Source organism: Pelodiscus sinensis, chromosome 20 (genome assembly GCF_049634645.1).
Source record: "Pelodiscus sinensis isolate JC-2024 chromosome 20, ASM4963464v1, whole genome shotgun sequence".
Lineage (NCBI taxonomy): Eukaryota > Metazoa > Chordata > Testudines > Trionychidae > Pelodiscus > Pelodiscus sinensis.
In genome coordinates, this window is record NC_134730.1 from 4,660,763 (window position 1) to 4,669,724 (window position 8,962).

Genomic DNA, 8,962 nt, shown 5'->3' on the forward strand with positions numbered 1-8,962 from the left:
CAGAGATGGTTTAGGATCTTTCTGCACAAAATATTAGCTCATGCCCATTTTGGCTTTTAGCCCCTGCTTGGCTCAGGGGCAACACAGCCAATACAGCGTGAGTCTCAGTTGTATCCTGTGAGCACCTATAATGCAGCTAAATGCCGCTTTTCTCCTGTGTTCTTCCCCTTCCTCTGTTCAGAAAGGCAAAGGTAAAAAAGGTGAAACCGGTTCCTTCACAAGCTTGTGGGTGACAGAGCCTTGAAATAAGGGAGATTCCACTCACATGGCATCCCCTTTTTGGCTGGGAGGATGAAGTCAGCATCTTGGCGACTCCAGGATGGTTTTACATCTTTCTCTGTATCTGATTGGTTACTCTGCCATTTTTTTTCCGGAAGAAGATATGCAAATCGCACTGGCATTTGCGTATCTTCTTCCGATTCTTTTTGCGGAAAGAGGTTTTGCCGATATTTGGCCCTGTGTAAAAGGGCCCAAATGTTGAGAAAAAAACCCTCTCTCACAAGACCCTGTAAACCTCGATTTATGAGGAATAAGGGGTCTTGCGAACGAGGGTTTTTTTCTGACATTTGGGCCCAGGGGCCAAATATCAGCAAAACCTCTTCCACAAAAAGAATTGGAAGAAGATGTGCAAATGCCAGTGCGATTTGCAAATCTTGTTCCAGAAAAAAAACAGCAGTGTAGCCATAGCCTGAGGCAACACTATAGCAGAGGCCTGCCAGGAAGGGGGAACGACAACTCTGATGTTTAAAAATCTCACCTTGCAGATTTACACTTGTTGAAACCTGCAAGCGACCTGTGCCCCATGCTGCAGAGGAAAGTGAAAAAAACCCCAAGTCTCTGCCAATCTGACATGGAGGAAAATTCCTTCCTGGCCCCAAATATGGCTGCCAATTAGACCCTGAGCATGTGAGCACAACCCACACGCCAGACACCTGGAAAATAATTCTCTGGAGTAACTCTGAGCCCTCCCCACCTAGTGATGAAGGGCACACTCACTCAGGAAGGAGAACTCCTTATGGTCTGCAACCAGCTCTTGCCAAGATTTTAGAGGTTTTTTTAAAAAAGCTATTAAGCTACAGTGTGAAGGTAGGTGCAAGTGCTAAGATATAATATGATGCTTTCCATAGTGGCTTGGAATTGTTCTTTCTCATATTGAACTTATAAATAGGGAACATTCCTGCACCCCCAGCATGCGGCCACCTCTTGGGTGAAGCACATATGCTGCTCCACAATGCCATGTTGCAGGCTAAGGCAGGAAGTGAGGAAGACTATTGAATCCTATGGAAATTTTGCCCTTTGTGGCAAGAATGTCAATGGAATCCCAGGCCCTGCTGGTCCCTCTCAGCAGTCTCAGACCCGCCACCCAGATGCTAGATCAGTGATCTCCCACCTTTTTAAGCATGGGATCAGGGCTGGATTACCCAATAGGCAGACTAAGCACGTGCTTAGAGCATCAGCAAAGCAGGGGCACCTAAACAAAAGAGGGTTTTTTTTAATTTGATATTTGTTATTTCAAAAAAAAGCATCGAAGTAGTCATCATGGGAAAAATCAGAACTCCGCAGAATGCTCTTTTTCTCAGCTGAAAAGAATAAAAAACCCTCAGAAAACAACAGAGGCTGCGTCTAGATTAGCAAGTTTTTCCGCAAAAGTGGCCGCTTTTGCGCAAAACCTTTCCAGCTGTCTACACTGGCCGCTTGATTTTGCGCAAAAGCACTGATGTTCTACTGTCCGAAATCAGTGCTTCTTGCGCAAATGCTTTGACGTTCCCGTTCAGGCAAAAGCCCTTTTCCGGAAATGTTTTTGCGCAAGAGGACCAGTGTAGACAGCTAAAAACCATTTTGCGCAAAAAAGCCCGATGGCGAAAATGGCGATCGGGGCTTTCTTGCGCAAAACCGCGTCTAGATTGGTACGGATGCTTTTCTGCAAAAAGTGTTCTTTTCCGCAAATGCTTTTAATGGAAAAACTTTTCTGTTAAAAGCATTTGCGGAAAATCATGCCAGTCTAGAAGTAGCCAATGTGTCCGGCCAGACTTGATTCACTTTCCCTATTGTGTATGAAAGTGGATATGCTTCGTCGAGTCAGCTTCGATGAACTTATCCAGAATTTTGCAATCAGAACATCTAGAAAGAAGCTATTTTAATTTCAGCAGACATGTACGTTTTGTGTCATTTCGAAATTTTATTTTACGGTATAGTATTGTTTTTATTTTGAATTACACATGGGGGGGTCACCATAATCTTTCAGTGCTTAGGGCCTCTACAGGTCTTAATCCGGCCCTGCATGCGATCACTTTTTGAATGTAAGTGCAATCCAGGATCTACCTCACACCCAAACACCCTTGTCCTGCCTCCTTCCTGCCCCTTCTCCACGGCCCCTCCCCTGCTCACTCCAGCCTCCCTCTCTCCCCCATCCTCACTCACATTTATCAGGCTGGGGGCAGAGGGCTGGAGTGCCAGGGAGGGGGGTGCGGACGCTGATCTTGGGCTAAAGGATTTGGAGTGTGAGAGGGGCTCTGGGAGGCAGTTTGGGTGCAGTGGGACTCAGGGCTAGGGCAGGAGTTTGGGGCGCAGGAGGGGTTCAGGACTGGGGCTGGGGTTCGGAATGCAGGCTCCAGCTGGGCACCTCTTACCACAGGTGGCTGCTGGGTGGTGGTGCAGGGAGCTAAGGCAGGCTCACCCCTCCCTTGGCCCTGTACCACTCCCAAAAGCAGCCAGCAAACTCTTTCCATCCCTGCCCCACCTCTCCTTTGTGGAGATGGGGTACAGGGTGAGGGGAGGGGCACCCTGACATCAGCACCTCTCCCCTTCTTCTTCCTGTGTCCTGCACAGCAAGCAGGAGGCTCCCGAGGGTGGGGGCACCTCCAAGACAGAGGGCAGGAGCAATATGGCAGTGACAGCCTCCTGGCCAAACCTCTCAGGATCCCCTGTCACAGGCTCCAAGATCTACCAGTAGATCCTGATCTCCCAGTTGGCGACCACTGTGCTAAACAGTCCCATGTGCAGGGATTTCTGGGGGTGGGGTGCTTTATCTGTAAATGTGGACTGCAAGGGTGCGAACGCACTCCCCTATGGTCCCCCAAGTAAGATAGCCCCGTCCCTAGCCTCGCTCCTGGGGAAGAGTGCGGGTATCAGCTCCAGCCTGGGCCCTGGCCCACCAAAGCATGCGGGGGAGGCTCAGGCAGCGTGCCGCCCCAGCCTTCCCCTGGCTGGCCAGAGCACAGGGGAAGGAGAAAGGGGCCAGAATCAGCCCCCTGGGGACCATGGAGGACCATGGGGGATGCTTTCACACACTTTGCACCCCCCTGCATACAGGCCTGCTAGAATGGGGACAGGAAGGCAGCTAACGCCCTCTTCCAGGGAGCCAAAGGTGCTAAAAGTCACCTCCCCTGCTTTCAGTTCTGCCGCCTGCTGCAGAGCAATGGAAGAGCCCTGAGAGATTCTACAAACAACATCCCCACAGGCTGGGATTTGGTTTCAGAGGCAGGGCCAGGGCAAGAAAACGTGATGCAGAGACTGTCCCGACTCCCCACCGAAAGATAGGGTTGCCAGGTGTCCGGTTTTGAACAGTCCAGTATCTGAGCTTTCTGTTCGGGAAATAAATTGAGAAAATAGAACTGTCCGGTATTTTCAAAATAAGATGTAATGAAGATTGTGATGTCATGTCAAGTGTGTCCAGTATTTTTGTTGAAACCATCTGGCAACCCTACCGAAAGAGCAAGTCACGGGCCCCCATCTGCCACGAGCTCTGTTCTAGAACGTGGGAAGGAACAAAACCAAAGTCCCCATGGAAGTCTACGGGAGCTGTTGGTCTCTCCCCAAACCACAGTGGGGTTTTGCACAAAAGCATCTGTGGCCAGTCTAGACACGATTTTGCACAAGAAAGCCCCAATTGCCATTTTCGCGATCGGGGGTTTTTTGCACAAAACAGTTCTTCCCTGTCTACACTGGCCCTCTTGAGCAAGTATTCTTGCATGAGAGGGCTTTTTCCCTGAGTGGGAGCGTGAAAGTATTTGCAGAAGAAGCACTGATTTTGTACATTACAAAGTCAGTGCTCTTGCACAAATTCAAGCGGCCAGTGTAGACAGCTGGCAGTTGCTTTTGCACAAAATCTTGCCAGTCTAGACACACCCATTGGCTGTGTCTACACTGGGCCACTTATTTCCGAAAAAGCAACGACGATCTACTGTACAAAATCAGCCGCTATTCCGGAAAAACTATTCTGCTCCCGCTCGGGCATAAGTCTTTATTCCGGAACACTGTTCCGGAAAAGGGCCAGTGTAGACAGCCCAGTAATCTTTTCCGGAAAAAAGCCCCAATCGCGAAAATGACGCTCGGGGTTCTTTTCCGGAAAAGCGCGTCTACATTGGCCACAGACGCTTTTCCGGAAAAAGGGCTTTTCCGGAAAAGCAGCCTGCCAATGCAGACACTCCTTTTCTGGAAAAACTGAAAACAGAATAGTATTCCGTTTTAAGCATTTCCGGAAAAAGGTGCCAGTGTAGACGTAGCCTATTGTGTTCCGCACTGATCTGTGGGGCAGGGGAGCATCCAGTGCAGAGAGAAAACTGTGGGGACACCCTCGCCCTTGCCCTATGTGAGCATGGCAAGGCTGGGGGTCGAGCCCCCCAGGAATCCTGGGCCCAGCCTTGTTGGGGTTCCGAGGACTCTGACACACAGGAGAGTGGGAGCCCTCGAGGTCAGGCAGGCCTTTGGGTAAAGGAAGTGGAGCGAGGATGCAGATCCTTTCCCCAGCCCATTTCACCAGGGTGGGGTAGAAGCCAGGAATGTTCCCCCCCAGAGGTGACAGGACGTGGGGGTGCCCTGGGGCGCAGCTCTGGCAAGAGCTGGCTGAGCGGTGGCAAAAGCCAGCAGGGAGCTTGTGACGGGCTGCGGTCACAGATGACCCCCTCAGGGGTGCCTCCCGGGGTTGCTAACACGGCTATTGCCACTCACCTTCCCACTCTCTGGGGCTTCTCACCGCCCGGTCCTGCTGGGCCAGCTCTGCTGGTGTCTCCCAGCCAAGGCCCGGAGCTGAGATCTCCGCCCCCACCGAGAAGTAGCACAGACACCGAACCTCTTAAGGTCTGAGGAGAGTGCAGTTTAGGCCCCAGCTTCCTAGGATACCACCCCCCAAATGGGATCAGACCCCAAAGAATTAGGTAAACCACCTTTAACAATGAAAGGGGGAGTGTGCACACGGATTGCACCCACGCACCCCAGGTAACAATTACTTACATTGGGTTTGATAGAAAATAAAAATGATTTTATGAAGTACAAGCAGTAGGATTAAAGTGATAATAAGTGAGAACAGGCAGAGCTAAGTAGGTTACAAATCAAAAACACTGGGCTAATTCAACACTGAAACCTCAGTACAAATGTACTCAAACTCACCCTAAAACCTCTTTTCCAGCTGCCCCTCCAGACCAGGGCTGTCTCCCCTACCCTGGGGTCTTCAGCTCCTTCCTTCAGGTGCAGCCCAGCCAAAAAACCTAGGCCTCTGTTTTCCTATTCTTTTTGTTAAGGAATTGAGGCCACTCCCTACCAACCTCTGCTCAGACTTAAGGACAAAAGAGTTTGTTTAACAGTTGGGTAACACCCTCCATGTCTCTCATTCACACATTTAAAACCCACAAAGTATTTCCCACTCTAGAAGTCTAATTTTACACTCACAAATGATACATGCATCAAAGTAAGATAAACAGAACCGGCGGATCATGACATGAAGTGTGATGGGTTACACAAAATAATTCACTCAAAACACCTTTGAGTTATGGAAATTCATGTCCATAAGTCCATTTCATAAAGCATGGGGGGGAGGTCATCCGTCACAGAGCTATTGAAAGAGCTGGCAGGGACCCCGGTTGCAATAGGACGGTACCTGTCAGAAATTTGAAATGACTTTCACTGCTGGTTCCCCACAGCAGCGGGACCGTCTCCCCGCTTACAAAAGCCTTTGGGAAGAAGGTAGAATCACAGAGCTGGAAGAGACCTCAGGAGGCCATCAAGTCCAGCCCCCTGCCCCAGGCAGGGTGTCTCCTCTGAATCAAAATCCTGAGAACAAGTTAGCTGCTGCACTCAGCACACCTGGGAGCGTCATTTGCTGTTGCAATTTTGCCATGACTGTCAGTCTGGGTATGTCTACACTACAGCGCTAATTCGAACTAAGATAATTCGAATTAGCGCATCTAGACTTAAAAACTAGTTCGAATTAGCGTTTTGCTAATTTGAACTAGCATGTCCACACTGAGTGGAACCGGAACCGAGGTTAACGATGGCCGGAAGCAGTGCCAGCAGGGCATCAGATGAGGATTTAGAGCGTGGAGTTGCTGTCTCAGGCTAGCCGAGGGCTGTGCTTAAAGGGTCCCGACCCCCACCCCGGACAGACAGTTCTCAGGGTTCCCCGCTTGCAAAGCAGTCCTGGCTTGGAGTGCCCTGAGTGCCCACACTGGGCACATCACAGCACTCAGCCATCAGCCCGGTTGCACTTGCCGCAGGCTGCCATCCAGAGGGGGGGTCAATCAAGGGGCTTCAGGAGAGCTTCCACCCCGAGGAGCTCGCAGAGCCAGCCCAGTCCTCCCCATCAGGAGCTCGTACCCTATTACTCCCTCACCTCCTTTCAATTACCCCTCCCTAGCCCCCCTTCCTGATGTACAAAATAAAGGACACGTGTGTTCAAAAATAGAAACTCTCTTTATTGAACAAAACTAGGGGTATGTCTACACTACAGCGCTAGTTCGAACTAACTTAGTTCTAATTAGTTAATTCGAACTAAGCTAATTCGAACTAACGCGTCTAGAACTAAAAACTAGTTCGAATTAGCGTTTTGCTAATTCGAACTAGCAAGTCCACATTGAGTGGACTCTGAACAGGGCTTAAGGATGGCCGGAAGCAGTGCCGGCAGGGCATCAGAGGAGGACTTAGAGTGTGGAGATGCTGTCTCAGGCTAGCCGAGGGCTGCGCTTAAAGGGTCCCGACCCCCACCTCGGACAGACAGTTCTAAGGGGTGCCCCGCTTGAAAACCAGTCCTGGCTTGGATTGCCCGGAGTACCCACACTGGGCACATCACACCACTCGGCCATCAGCCCGGCTGCACTTGCCGCAGGCTGCCATCTGGGGAGAGGGGGCAATCGGGGGGCTGCAGGAGACCTTCCACCCCCAGAAGCCCGCAGAGCCAGCCCAGTCCTCCCTATCGGGGGCTCGTACCCCATTCCTCCCTCACCTCCTTCCACTTACCCTTCCCTAGCCCCCCTTCTTATTGATGTACAAAATAAAGATAACGTTTCTTCCAACATTGACTCTGTCTTTATTGAACAAAACTGGGGGAGACTGGGAAAAGGAGGTGGGAGAGGGGAAGAGAAAGGCTGGGAGAGGGGAGGGCAACTAACATGATCAGGGGTTGGGAACAGGTCCCAGATGAAGAGAGGCTACAGAGACTGGGACTGTTCAGCTTAAAAAAGAGGAGACGGAGGGGGGACAGGATAGAGGTCTCTAAAAGCAGGGGTTGGATGGAGAGGGTGCATTCAGAAAAGTTCTTCATGAGTTCCCATAAAGAAGGACTAGAGGACACCGAAGGAAAGGAATGGGTAGCAGGCTTCAAACTAGTAAGAGAAAGTTGTTGTTCTTCACAAAGCAAATAGTTAACCTGCGGAACTCCTTGCTGCAGGAGGCTGTGAAGGCTACAACTAGAACAGAGTTGAAAGGGAAGTGAGATCAAGTCATGGAAGTTGGGTCCATGGAGTGGTATTAGCCAGGGGGTAGGAGTGGTGTCCCTGCCCAAAGTTTGTGGAAGGCTGGAGAGGGATGGCACGAGACAAATGGCTTGGTCACTGTCTTCGGTCCATCCCCTCCAGGGTCCCTAGGGTTGGCCACTGTCGGCAGACAGGCTACTAGGCTAGATGGACCTTTGGTCTGACCCAGGACGGCCATTGTAAGCTCAGGGCTCAGGGTCGGGGGTCTCAGTGGACCCCCTTGATTTTCATGCACACCTGCTCCTGTGTGGCCAGGCTGGCAGCTCTCCTGCCCTAGACGGCCACTTTCCTGTGCCTAGTGCGGAGATCGTGGACAAGGTCCACGATGTCCGCACTAGCCCAGGAAGGTGCCCGCCTCTTGCGGTCCAGGGCAAGCTCCCGGGAGCCGCCAGCCTGGTCCCGGGAAGAGGGGGTGGGCTGGGGGACATCGGGTGGGTGGCTCTGTGCCGTGCCAGGTGCAGGGTCTGCTGGCTGGGTGCTGGCAGGCTTGCACCTGGCACGGGCACCGTAGCCAGCCCGTGCCCCTTTAAGGGGGCCGGGGCCAGGAGGGGGGCATAGAGTTTCCCTGGTGTTGGCCAGAGTGGCCACCAGGGCAACCTGGGAAGGGCTAGCCTCCCACTAGTTCGAATTAAGTGGCTACACAGCCCTTAATTCAAACTGCTTAATTCGAACTAGGCGTTAGTCCTCGTAAAATGAGGTTTACCTAGTTCAAATTAAGCGCTCCGCTAGTTCGAATTAAGTTCGAACTAGCGGATCACTAGTGTAGCGCCTATCAAAGTTAATTCGAACTAACATCTGTAGTGTAGACATAACCTCTCTGTTTAGAAGTGAAATAACACTGGGTGCTGAACATCAGGAAGTTGCGTGTGAAGTTGTGCAAGGAAGCCTGGATGCTGAGTGCAGCAGCAATGTTACGGATGCAGTACCCAGGCAACAAAAAGGCATCGCTGTTTGCTAACTGCCTAGGGTTCTGATGACTAGGCCCTCCGGAAGAATCCCTGGGTAGGAGTGCTTCCAAACAGGAGTGCCAGTATTACCATGTTATCAGAAGAGCGAGTACAAGCAACTAAGGGGAAAATATAATTCTGGAAAAAGCTGAGGTCAGTTGCCAATAGGCGAATGACTCGTTTTTCACCTCCCCCAGAGGGGCCACCTAGAAAAGAGAGCTAGTGAGGGTGTTGTACTTAAAAGTACTGCGCAGGATCTTTGCGGGGGGA